At 35.5% G+C, this 13,774-nt stretch overlaps 1 protein-coding gene across 3 annotated transcripts in view; it reads right to left on the bottom strand.

Moving 5' to 3' along the window:
* Nucleotides 1-13,774, bottom strand: part of Grm5 (glutamate metabotropic receptor 5) — a 464,736-nt gene that overhangs the window by 450,069 nt on the left and 893 nt on the right. The window contains exon 1 of one of the 3 annotated variants that reach the window (XM_048787923.1): nt 12,034-12,221. The exons of the other annotated variants lie outside the window; for them this stretch is intronic. The gene's annotated coding sequence lies outside the window, so the exon portion shown is untranslated. Of the gene's footprint in view, nt 1-12,033; nt 12,222-13,774 lie in introns of those variants that run through there. 3 annotated transcript variants of the gene reach the window in all.

Here is a 13,774-nt window from a genome sequence, read left to right as displayed (position 1 = left end):
TATATAGAGAGAGAGAGAGAGAGAGAGAGAGAGAGTGTGAGTCACTGAAAGACTGCCTTGCTTATATATGCTAAATTATTTAACTCATTCAGCAAAGATCTATTGGGTATGGATAGTAATGATCATTGCCTGGATAGTGATGGTCATTGTCTTTCATGCTCCAGCCATTTATTTATTAACTCTTTTAACAAGTATTCATGGCACGCTTATGTTGTGAATCCCTACTGGGAATTGAATATCAAAAGTGAACAAGATATGCATGTTCTCTATAATTATGGGCCTTATGAAGGTATTCAAAGGGATAAATTCAGCCTAAAACTGATGAGAAAAAGGAGCTATCCCTATGAAAAATATAGTTAAAACACAAAGAATTGGAGGAATTGTGGTATAAAATGAAGTTGGAAAAACAAGAAAGAACTAGACTGCATAGGATCTTCTAGGCTCTTATAGAGAGTTTTAATGTCAGTTGCAATGAAAAGCTATTGAAGATATGTAAGCAAATGATAAACACAATTCAATTTTAGAGTTATTCTGGTTTTCTGTTATTCTGGATAATGAATTGAAGAAATCTGATTAGGAGACATTTATAATAATCTAGTAAGGAATGATAGTGAATTGACTATGATTGATGACAGTACAAACTGAGGAAACTGGACAGAGTTAAATATATTTTTCCAAGTAAAATTCACTGTACTTGCTGATGAACTAGATATGGGTAATAAGATTTAGAGAGGAACTAGGATCACTCCTAGGCTTCTAGTCCAAGAAACTAGTGCATTTGAGTCCATTAAAAGAGTTGTGATAGACTGGCATATGAACTTGTAAGAAAGAAAAAAATTAACTGTTTCTTTTTAACATGTTAAACTTGGCATAATTTTGAGCTATACTGGTACAGAAATCAAATAGGAAAGTATTATTAAGGGGGAGACTCAAAAGAGAGTGTTTGGTTTGAGATGTAAATCAAAGGCAACCAATATGTAAAATCTTAGGAATGCATACAATCATCTGGAGAAAAAGGATGGGGGTGGGGGGATAGTTTTGGAAAAACCGGCTCAGGAAAATGGCAACCCAAAAAGTAAGGTGTGAAAAAGCATATCATATCTGGGAAACCAGGAGAGAATGTTCTAAGCACTTCACATTCATAGACATACAGGGAGGCTTCTATATTGCACAAGAAATGCATCTGGATTACTTGTCAGATATATTCTACATGCACTGTACATCAGGACAACTGGACACAACAGCTATGTCCCTCTGTCCATTTGTGTCATACAGATGTCAAAGATCCCCCAAGATGTAGGTATCATTTTATTATGTCTATTTAGTAAATGGTGCAATAGGTTTTAATAAGTTAAAAACTTGCCAATTACTTAGCAAGAAGTAAAGCTAGAATTGTCTATGCCTGTTGAACAAAATGATACTATTTTCACTATCTTTTGTTTTCTCACCACCCCTTCCTATAATACAGATATTAACAAAAACTGATGCAAATAAGTTCAGCATTGTGAGACACACCTGTAACCCCAGAGACTCAGGAAGCTGAGGTGGAACAATTGCAAGTTCAAGGTAACCCTGGGCAACTTAGTAAGGCCCTCTCTCAAAAAAAAAAAAAAAAAAAGAGCTAAGATTGTACCTCAGTGGTAAAGCTTCCCTGGGTTCTATCCCCAATCTATAGTACCAAAAATAAATAAATATATAAATAAAAATGAAGAGCAGGGCCAACCAATTTGAACTCCATACAGAAATTACAGGTGTTGCCTTGGAATCTAGAGAGTAAAGAGTATCCCAAAAAAAGAAGACAGAAGATAGAAATTTGCATAGGTATTTACTAAAAGCTTATTTATATTGTCCTCTCATCCACTACCACATTATGAAATCCAGACACCTAGAAAGGGATATTTTAGAATAAATTATAATATAAAAACATGACAGAAATATGCTACAACTCAGATTATTATAAGGCTATTAGCAAATCATTCCGTGTGCTATCAAAGTACTAAAAATTAATATAGGATAAATTTAAAATAAACTAGTAGAGGATACATGAGATCTATAAACATCACTCATTTGTTCAATAAATGCTTACTGAGTGACTATTTTTTTTATTTTTGACTTAGGATTCACTTATGGACAAAGTAGACGTAAGTTCATACTCTCAAGGAGTGCACAAAAATCTAAGGGGTGTGACTGGAGAATAACAAGGTAAGCAAATAAACTATACTAAAGAATATTAATCATGAAAGAGGGAAAAGTTAGACTATGAAACAAGATAGAAAATGGTAGAGATATAGAAAACCTTAAATAGTGTGGCCAAACTATAAACTGAAAAAGTAACATTTGAATAAAGACCTAAAGGGAAAAAAGAAGTGAATCATGCAAATATCTAGGAAAGAACATTCCAGGTAATAGTAAAAGCAAAGACAAAGTCTGCAAGATTTATGCCTAGTGTGTTAAAAGAATAGCAAAGAGGCTCGTATGCTGGCAGTGACTGTAATTGTGGGGAGAGGCAGCCATGCAGTCTGTGACATAGAGTGATGATGCTGAGACTGCCTTGACTTTAAAAGACTTTGGCATTTAACATTGCATGAGAATGGTTTTTGTGAAGGGTTTTCAACAGAGGAGTGTTACACTCTGCCTAACATTTTAACAAGAACAAGAACACAAAAGCAGACACTGAGGGAGCAATTAGGAATCCAAGACATTGTCAGGTGAGAGAGATGACAATGGTTGGATTGGGGAGATGGTGGTACAAGTGAAGGGGTCACTAATAGGATTCTGACTGTATTTGGAAGGCAAAGTACAAAGGTTTGCTGTCAGATCTGACTTGTAATGTGAGAGCAAGAAAAGTGTCAATAAAAATGCTGACATTTTCAGCCATGGAGGCAGGATATGAAGAATTGTATCACTCTGAAGTGAACAGCACGGTGGAAAAGATTTGGATGGAGACAAAGACATTCAGTTTTTACAAATTAAGCTTTAAATACTGAGTGGAAATTCAAGAAGAAATATGGAATAAGTGGTGAAATTCCGGAGAATTTGAAATTGGAGATGAAAAATGCAGGAGACATAAGTATATAGATAGATTTTTTTAAATTATAAAAGTTGATAAAATCACCTGGGAAGTGAAAAGAGAAAAGAGAAAAGAAACTAGTCTCATAGACTGCATTCCAAAGAATTTCAACTTCTAAATTGCCAGAGATAAGGAGAAACTATCAAAGGAGACTGAATAAGTTTTGAAACAGAAACTTTGTCTTGTGAAGTGTGTATGAGTGGAGTGGGCAATAAAATAAGAATTGTTCTCATTATATTAAACAGAAGTAAAAGAAGAATAGTTCAATGTTCACAAGAAATATCATGAATGAGTATATTGGCATACATAGACTTAAGTCTGTATACTAACATTTATTTTTATTGTTTCCTTTCACTTAATCTGTGTTTTCCAAATTTTATTTTTTTTTTAAGTTTGGGACTTAAGGATCTGCCTTCCAAATGTCTGCCCCAATCTTTCTGGTGATGCTACCTACCCTCCATCTGCTCCTGTTTAGGAGTCTACTAGTGAAGTTAAATTAGTCTCCTATACAAAGTATATACTGAATTATTCCAATGGCTTTGTTCTTGCTTGTCCTGACTCTTGATAAGCCCTTTTATCAATGTCGGAGTTGTTGAGAGTGAAGGCTTAGAGTCTAGCTGATCTGAGTTTCAAGTTTGAATCCTGGCACTGCCATGGTTGGCTTTGTGACATTGGGTACTCCACATCTCTGAGCCTCATGACTTCATTAGTAATTGGAATGAGATTGATAACAACCTCAAAGAGTTTTAATGAGAATTGAATGAGATAATATTTTAAAATAGTTCTATTCTGAAATCTTCCCTGATTTCTTACCTTGAAGAATTTGCTACATTATCTGTGCTCATACAGCATTCTTGACACATACTTTCATATAGTAGTTATTACTAAGTTAATATTATGGTTACTTATACATTTAATTTCTCCTACAACTGATTTTAAGACTGTCAAATGTTAAATGTGTGCCATACGCAGCACTTGCTATGATCCTCTCACAAAATTAAATGTTCAATAAATCTTGCTGAATGCACAAAATAGTAAATTAATTGCCTCCAATTGGCTTTCTCTTGAACTATCTGCCTGAGGTTCCAGTATAGTACCCCTTCCCTACCTAGAAAGATGAAAAGTTTATGTAATGTAACTTCCTCTATCCAATGGGTTCAGATGACAGCAGACCTCTAAAAGAGAAGTAGGGACTGATAAAATCATAGAGAATAACTGCATATTCCCCACAGCTTTCTAAGATATTAGGAAAGTAACATCATTGAACTATAAAGGCCCTGGAGTTGATTCAAGTTAATTGAGACCCATAGAGATTAAATTATTTGTAGCAGAACTGATATTAGAATCTAAAAAATTCTCAAAATCCATTTGTAATCATATTGTACAACTTGATATCCTGTCTTATATAATATTCTAAGCTTACAATATTTTATATATTTTTATTTAAATGGAATTCTAATATCAAGGTTCTCTAACAATCAATTTTGATTATTCCCTATGTAATATAAAGATCTTTCCTATAAGTTCCTTTGACAATAGAGTTAATGATAACAATAATTAAACTATACAGATAGGTCTGAAGTGTATGTATCTCAGTGGTAGAGCACTTTCCCAGTAGCTACTAGGTCCTAGGTTTGATCTATCTATCTATACACACACACACACACACACACACACACACATACATATATACACAGAGAGAGATATTGCCATGTGATAGGCACTTTGCTTCACACAAAATGTTATCTAATTTTAATACAAACTACATAGTAAATATTTTATGCACATTTTACAGATGATGGATCTAAGGCTCAGAGAGAGACAGTGGTTTAGCCAAGATTCTCAAACAAGTAAGCAGCAGAATCAAGGTTCACATTTCTTTTTAAAAGTTGCATACTATTCAATTATATGAGTGTACCAAAATGCACTTAAATAATCATTATTGTTAGATATTAAGGTTGTTTGCAGATTTTCTTACTATCATAAACAATGTTGTACTTACTTTTTAAAGTGTTTCCATAGCCCAAATATCCACACATTTATTTTGGGGGGTATACAAATGCTTTTCCATTGTATAATTTGTCCATTTAGATTTTAAAAGATAGTGTCCACAACATTCAAAGACCTTTCTCTTTAACCCCACCATTTCTAGGCACTACCAAATGTTCTTTCCATGAGAACCTGCTTTTCCTTGCTTCTATACAAATTTATGTGTGTTATCATTTCTCCTTTCACCACAAGATTCACTTATTCTTTTAAAAGGGCTCAGGGAAAAGAAAAGAAAATGAAAAACAATACTTAATTTTCAGATACAGACCCTTTTTTCATTGTTGATCTCACTCTCAGTCCCTCCCTAACCCCTTTGGGAAAAAGAAGACACTGTGAGAAATTTTTTATACATCAGGAAATAAAATAAGTTTGAAAAATAATAAGTAGTTTCTTTAGGTTATAGCTCTTATTGGCTAGGTGATAGGTTGATAGAAAAAATTGTAGGTTTGTGCTATAGATAATGGAAAGCAATAACTCATATAATTACTCAAAGAAAGCCTTCAATTTTGTATTGGACTTACAGTCTAATAATATGGAGACTTTTAATTCACTTGAAATTAATATCTGTATGGAAAATTCAACTTATAGGGTATGTTAGTTCAAGGAGTATTTTCAGAAGCACAAGTATTCTTCATTCAATATTATAAATGGGTTCATATTATGTTATCATTAATAACTATCTCAACAGAGAAATAAATAGGCATGTATTTAATATGCAATAAAATTATTTTTCCTCAGGTAACCATGTGTATGAAAGTATATCCTAAATGAATATGAAAAAGGGATATTTGTGGGTAGACTTTTACTTACAATGCAAACTACACTGCATCAGAATCATAGCTCGCATTGTCTTTTATTTTCAACAATCTTCTGAAACACTAGCCATCTTTCTAGCACAGATGCCTCTTATATAACTTAATCCTCACACAAGCAAATCACACAGCTCAGGACATCAACAGGAACACGATTCCTTCTGCCTGAGGAATAGCCTCATCCCAAACAATCAGAGGTGTCAACACTGCACATGCCATGGATGCCTATGATATATTTTTCAGAAAACAAGTGCATACGACAGATAAGAGGCACTCTGAGATGCAAAGATACTGCAACCCTTATAGTGTAAGGAAAGCTTCATTGTCATCACTATGTCAAGCATACATCTGTGATCTTGTAAACAAAGAATAGGTCACATGGTATTATACAAAGATGAAATCTATAATTTTATGCATTAGTTAAAAAGTGCTAGCAGTAGAATAAAGCTCACTAAATCACCGTAAATCATTTAAATAAGAGGTTTAGTAGTCCATGAAGACCCGAAACAGCCTTCTGTAGAAAAGCAATAAAAATAATACCATCCAATATTTTTAACTAGTCTCAATTTAATTATCAAGCAGGGATTTTAGAGTTCTATCCATTTTGCAGTTTCAGCTGCTCTTATTATTTATGGCATACCTCTAAAGACTGCAAAACATTATTGCTCCTATTAGATTACCAATTGCCAGGTGGTTTTACATTTCTATGACTTGATATCTATTTAATTATTATAGTTAATATTTATAAAGTACTGGCTTTGTGCTATTTAACATAAGCCTTGCAACCTTGTAAAGAAGCCATGATTTCTACCTATATTAGTAACTCTAGAAATTAGGGTTCAGAGGTGAAAATCTTATCAAAAGTCTCACACCTATAGTAAATGAAAGAATGTGGATATTACTCCAACTGTCTCTGACTCTCAGGCCCAAACTTTACACAGTTAGAGATAATGCCTTCCAAAGGACCAAATGGATTGGTTATTTGAACTTTATGTATTGTTTGTACAATATTCTGGAGATTTTGCTTTCCATTAAATTTTTATGTAATGCCAACAATCAAAGTCAAACCATGCAAACAAATCAAGTTAATACAGATAACTCTATTTTCTGGTATCACTGAATCAAGGTTTCTCAACCACAACAGTAATGACATTTAGGACTAGATAAATAGCTTTAGTGTGTGTGTGTGTGTGTGTGTGTGTGTGTGTGTGTGTGTGAAGGCCTGTTGTTCTGTCCCTTGTAGGATGTTTAGCCACATCCCTGGTCTCTGTCTATTGGACCAATGGACTAGTAGCACCACCTCTTATTCGTAATAAATGAAATATGCCCTGAGATATTGCCAAGTATCCTGTGCAGTATCAAAATCACTCTCAGATGAAAGTCAGTGATTTACATGAAAATTATTCTAGAAAGGTCCACATAATCATCAAGGAGTTCAACTAAAAGCAAATTGTTTCCTAATTAGAATAAGATGTACTCTGTTTGTATAAATGTGTCAAAATATACTCTAATGTTATGTATAACTAAAAAGAACAAATAAAAATAAAAAATAAATACACAGAAGAAAAAAGAGAAAATCATTGGGATACATTCGTTCCATATAGATTTTACCTGAATCTTCAAAATAATACTAAAGAAGATAAGTTGGAATAGGCTTGCCTTCTTTATTTTGTTATTTCTATATTATCTTGTTGCAGTTTCAGTTTGAGAAACACAAACTAAGCTAACAGTACAGGATGATATTGCCTTCCATTAAATAAACATAGTTCTAAGTATCCATAAGTTAAAATAAATGAATGTGATGAGAATATCCTATTACGTACTTCCCAATTTTAAAGGCTGCTTTTAATATGAAATGCAAAGCTTTGTTAACTTTTCACAAGATAGTAATAACAAAATAACCTTATATACTAATTTGCACATTTGTTTATTATTGAATTTCATTTTTGGTTTAAATGAGTATTAATATTATGTTATTTACTTCTGTGTCTTTAAGGAATTCTACTACATTATGGTACATTTAAGGCAACATTGGAGTATTTTTAAAGCAAATTCATATCTTTAAAATATTTTCATTATTCCTGCAAAATAAATTTAAATGAATATTATTACTATAGTACCCACAGTGTCATTGGGATTATAAGCTTTTCTTTCCTCAGAACACTTTTGCTCAAAAGTTTAAAATCAGAGTTATTGTGACAATTAATTATCAGAGAATTCTTCTTAATTCTGATATCTTACAAGACCAACTGAATCACATATACATACTAAGAGATCAGATATATACCATTTTGATTTCTGGTTGTCTCCAAATATCTGCATGCTTATGTTTAAATATCCTTAGATTTATGAGAAAAATAAATGTTCACACATTCCCCTTATGGAAAAAGAAGGTGCTGCTGACTAGAAATTGATAGAATTTTTTAAAAATTAGATACATGTCCAAGTTGCAGGTCAATATTACAGTTATGGGTTTGAGTTTGGGAATCAGATGATCCTGGATTTAAATAACTGCCTTGTCATGTTACAAGCTGTGGGACATTGGACAAGCTATTTTATCTCTCTTATCCTCACTTTTTGGTGTGAAGTTCACACAATGAAAACAAAATGCAATTCCTAGGGTTGTTGTGAGGATTAAATTTGGTAATATAGTTACCCAGGAAACATTGTATCCATAGGACTGTATAGGTTTAAGAGTCATAATTAGTATTTATATACTGTCCACTTCAGGTCAGGCACTTTACTTAATTTGTGTAATTCATCAATGGTACTAATATAATTATAATCTGTTCCTCATTTAAAAATAAGGAAACTGAGTTATAGCCATTAAAACACCTTGCCAAGGTCACACAGATAGCCACAAGGCTGAGATTCACATTCAGGCATTCTGGTGTGAGAGTTTGCAGTCTGCCCCTGCATTTATACCACACTCACTGAAAACCACAGTGAAAGAATTCTGTAATGTTTAGCTATATCACAGATTACAATTGTCTGGTATTATGAAAACAGCATGAGTTCAAGTTCCAAACAAATGATATCTAACTATTTACTTATCTGTATAAAATTTATAATAAATATCCAGATTTATTATGCATAGTATATTTATTTATATTTGCATTTAATTATATTATTGTTTTTTCTCATTTTCTTGTTTCTGTGATGATGGAGAAAAGAAGTCAGTTTTCTCAACAGGAAAATAAAAATAAATAATGCCATGTATTGCCATACGTGGATTAAATAAAATAATATATCTAGTACTGAGCCTGGTGCCTAATGTGCTTAATAAATGGTAGTTATTACAGAAAGTATGAATTTACACCAAGATTTTGCTCGGTACTCCTTCTGGCCAAAGGTACATATAATTCAAACAAAATTAGGACTGCTAAAATGTGGATTTTTTTCCTCCTCTCTGTGAAATGAAATAAGAATAAGCCTGAGATGTAATATTATATTAAAATACTTTTAAACAACTGAGATAATGAAACATGAAAAAATATATTATTTCATTTATATATAGTGGAAATTGCATAATAAAAACTCAAACTTTCTTTTATTGGGTTATAAAAATGTGAAATAAAAATATTTCTTTGGATGCTCATATCTTATTATGTCTCCTAAACTCCACTTGCTGACTGACATGGCAACTAAATGGTATTTGGGAACTAATTTCTGAATAGGAATAGTATCACGAATTTCTAAACTGGAATGTTTCTCCTTTATATCTTCAGAATACACAAACTTCAAGCTAAATTAATTTAGCATATGCCACATATATTCACATATATCAAAAGAAAGCTCCTGTTTTATAAATTTGTTTGACCTATCTACATGTGAATTTAAATAATACAGATAAATATGGTACTTTACATTATACTATATATTAATCCCACAGCAAAATATATGAGGGAGTATATTTAGGTATGTATATTTAGCCCATGAGGATACAAAGTCTGGGATAAAATAGGTATATTGTTTATTGTCATGTAATTAAGCTTTCTTATCTAAATTTTCTGACCATTCTTTTAGAGATGATATAGAATCAGTCCTATAAAATATTCAATATGTTTTGAAGAAAAGCAAAATAAGAATTATAAAAATCATTTAGTCACAAAAATAAACAAGAGATAAATTATTAGTGAGACCAATGATTGTATTAGAAAATGTCTTTAAAAATGTAAAACATTTCAATGTTTTCCAATCAGAGAAAAACAGAAAATGGTATGAGGTTACACAAGTATTTTCAAAGTATGGACAGTCTGTGTGGACATGTTATCTACAAGTGAACTTCTCAGCTTCCCCATGGGTGTTTGCCATACTGTCCAGAATGTGTGTTACAAAATAATGGAAGAATTTTGTATATACCTATGGAAGGAAGTGAGTTATTGGATTATTCAAATACTCTTCCTTCTCAAAACAATTTCAGCATGTCTTTTCATAAATGAACATTTAAGAGTTTGGTTTCTTCTTAAGTATATAAGCCACAGGCAAAACATGGCCTTTTGACAACACAAAACTCTAGGGGATACAATTAAAACATCTAGATTGTATACATTCTCATGCAGAGTGTAAATAACCAAGGATTTTTTTTTTTTTTTCCTTAAGAGAGGTGGTTATTTAGAAAGTGATTAAGGTGCATTCTTTGCCTAAGAAACTTTAAAAGCTCTGTCCAGAGTACTGAAAATGTTTCTGCCAGAGAAGGCTGCAGATTTGATGAAGTGTACCTTACTAACCTGATGAGTTCAGGAAGCAGTATTTAAAATGCCTAAACCAATGGCCCTTTAAAATGTATACCAACATCTGTAACATAGACACAAATGATCCTTAAATGTGTAATTACACAGAAATAACATAGAAATTAAAGGAGAAAGTTGCCTGCACTTAATGAATAAAATAGCACAAGGCACACCTAACAGGAAGTATACCTGAACACTTCAAAATTCCCAATAAAATATCAGATAACTCAGAACTTCTGCAGAAAACATTTTTATACCTCACTAGAGAAAAGGGGATGCATTTAGACCAAAGCAATGCTCCCTAGGCTGTTATAATCCCACAGCAGCCCATTGTAGGAATATAGATCATCTCTATGTCAGTCCTGAGGAACTCCAAACCATAAAATCCAATGCAGAGAATATAGAAATAGGCAGAAATGAGAAGCTGCATTCCACTGGCCTGTGTCAATTTCTTTTCAAAAAGTAAAGTGACAGCAAATCTGCCTGGCTACTCAAGCTTACAGATCAGCTGAGGTGGTACCAAGATGTGTCTAAATAAGTCCAGCACTGGTTATACTCTTCTCAAATTCCCCTGAACCGGTAGCCACTCAGGATAGAATCCTGAACAACTGGAATTCCAGCAGCAGGTGGAAGAACCCTCCAGGGGAACCTATCACTTTCTTCTGAGAGGTCCCAAGAGTAGGTTAGGCTCAGGCCACCAGCTAGCCTTTGCACTCCTGGGCCTGCCCTGGGTACTCTTTACAGGTCGCTGTAGTCTAGGCTCTCTTCACCACATGCCGCTTATGATGCTGAGGAATTAGTAAGCTTTGTGTCTAAAGGGAAGAGAAAGATGCATCCGTGGGAGTAGAAAAAGCGGGAGGGTTCAGAATGGTGTTCAGAGCAAGGCACTCTAGCCAGAGTGAAAGAGATGTGCTTTCAGCACCACCCGCTGTCCCCCTCTTTCTGCAGCAAGCGCCACAGAGCGGCTGTGACCGGATTTATAGAGAAAGGATTCTCCTTCCTTTCCCTCTCTACCTTTGCTTTTCTCGATTTCTAGCCCTTAGGTGGTTGGGGGAGTCCATCTGCATTTTGAAAGCATGCGCCCCTTTCCTTGAGAGCTGGGATTCTAGTCCGAAGGCATGCAGAATCCCTGTCTCAACGTTTGCAGCTCTTCCCTCCTTTATCCCATTGCTTGCTCCCTTTCCACCAACAGGTTTACCAAGACTGTCCGCAAATGGAGCAGACATGAACCTTATGGGCTCTGGCCGTTCCCACTCCATCCATGTCCCCCTCCCCCAAACCAAACTGTGAGCTATTTAGCAAGCTAATAGCTCCTAAATCCTTCTCAGGCCAGGGGACACTTGGGCAAAAAGACACTTAGCAAGCTTACCCCCTGTCGGCCAGGCAGCGGACAGTGAGACGCGGTATATCTAGCCCCATGTAAAGTTGGGCGGTGGGGGTCAGCGGGGTAGAGCCGGCCTTTCCAGTGCTGGGCTCCCCCCCCTCCCCACCCCAAGATGATCTCAAGCTCATCCCTTGTGCTCAGCGCGCGCAGAACAGCCAAGCTGAGGGCGTTGTGTGCAGCAATCTTCCCGCTACCAAGAAAGGGGGGGAAGGGGAGAGAGCGGAGGAGGGAGGGGTGGTAGTTTGTATTTATAGAGAACAGAGTTCTCTGCGCAACTTTTTGGTGCCACCAAGTGGCACAGTGAGTTCCTTTAGGAACACAGCCTCCTGAGCGAATCTGGATGGGTAGACTAGCTCTGCGCCAGATGCTCACATGGTGGGGGAGCTGAAGGCAAGCCCCCTCCCCACCAGGAGTTGAATTTTCACATGTTCCCCTTTTCAGAAACTGGTATGCAAATTCCTAAATTCTAAGAATAAGCCCTTATTGAAGGAATAAAGATACTTGTACCCTCTTCAGTCAAGTGCAAGAAGTGTCAAGGACACTGTAGGTGCCAGATATGTCCAAGGAGTATAGAAACCCATGTCCTAGGAGGACTTTCCATGGCCCTCTCCCTCCTTAAATCCTCTTCCCAGAACAAAATATACTCACATCCCACTTTGAACCCTTCTTCTTGCCACCCCAAATACCTAACCTTTAAACTGGGATGTCATTTTCCTTGTGTCAGAATTAATTTTAGATAATTTCCCAAATATTCAAATTCAAAATTTCTCACAGCTTGTCATCAAAGTGTCTTCTTCAACTGCCACATTTAAAAAGCATGTGGCTAGGCTCTGTGGATCTGACTCTCCTCAAACAAATCTCAAAACTTCAGGTTCCTTTAGCAGCAAGCTAAGTGTCTGATTGTCCTCACTCATTTCCACAGATCTCTCAACATGCAACAATACAGCCAGTATCTTGGAAATGCCTTTACTAATTTGAATAATAACACCTTGAAGCTTTCCTTTATCCATGTTTTCTGGATAGTCTCCCTGTTTTGTATGCAGGTCTTCAAACCCATACAATCAAAGCCATTATTACATGAGACCTCAGTGTCCAGAAATGTGGAATAACCTCTACATTTTGTAGATGGAGAAACTGACTATACGAAGGTTAAAAGATTTGCTCAAGGTCACACATTTCCCTATAGAACATCCCTGGGACTGCTGGGGGACTGGGGTCTGAATGAACACCATGATGCCACATCTTACTGGCAGGCTTTTCTCCTTCTACCACCCCAGCAGCCCATTCAGTTATATTCAGCTTCCTTCTCTTCCCTCTTTCTTTCATGTCCCTCTCTGTCATTATCCTTTGCTAAAGTTCTATAAGGGAATTGAGAGTAAAGATGCCTTCCTAACCCCATAGAGGTGACATGAACTTGAGTTTAGAGGTCCAGAGTTGCAGGTGTATCCCTTAAAATGGCCCATAGTTCTAGAAAACCTCTCCTTCCTGCTATTGTAGTCATGGAAGTGTCATTTTAGAAATGTAACACTGGTATTCACATCCAACCATGTCCCTCCTTTGCTGCCTCTTTTTGGGGTGAAGCATCAGCAAGTCCTTCGACTAGCCTTCAAACATCTAATGGCTTCAAAGAGAGAGAAGCCCCCTCTCTTGGTAAATGCATGCCTTCTGTGCACATGTATCGGCATGAGAGAGAGAGAGAGAGAGAGAGAGAGAGAGAGGGAGAGGG

This window comes from Marmota marmota, unplaced genomic scaffold (genome assembly GCF_001458135.2).
Source record: "Marmota marmota marmota unplaced genomic scaffold, marMar, whole genome shotgun sequence".
Lineage (NCBI taxonomy): Eukaryota > Metazoa > Chordata > Mammalia > Rodentia > Sciuridae > Marmota > Marmota marmota.
The sequence above is the reverse complement of the archived record's forward strand: the minus strand, read 5'-3'. Positions and strand labels throughout refer to the sequence as shown.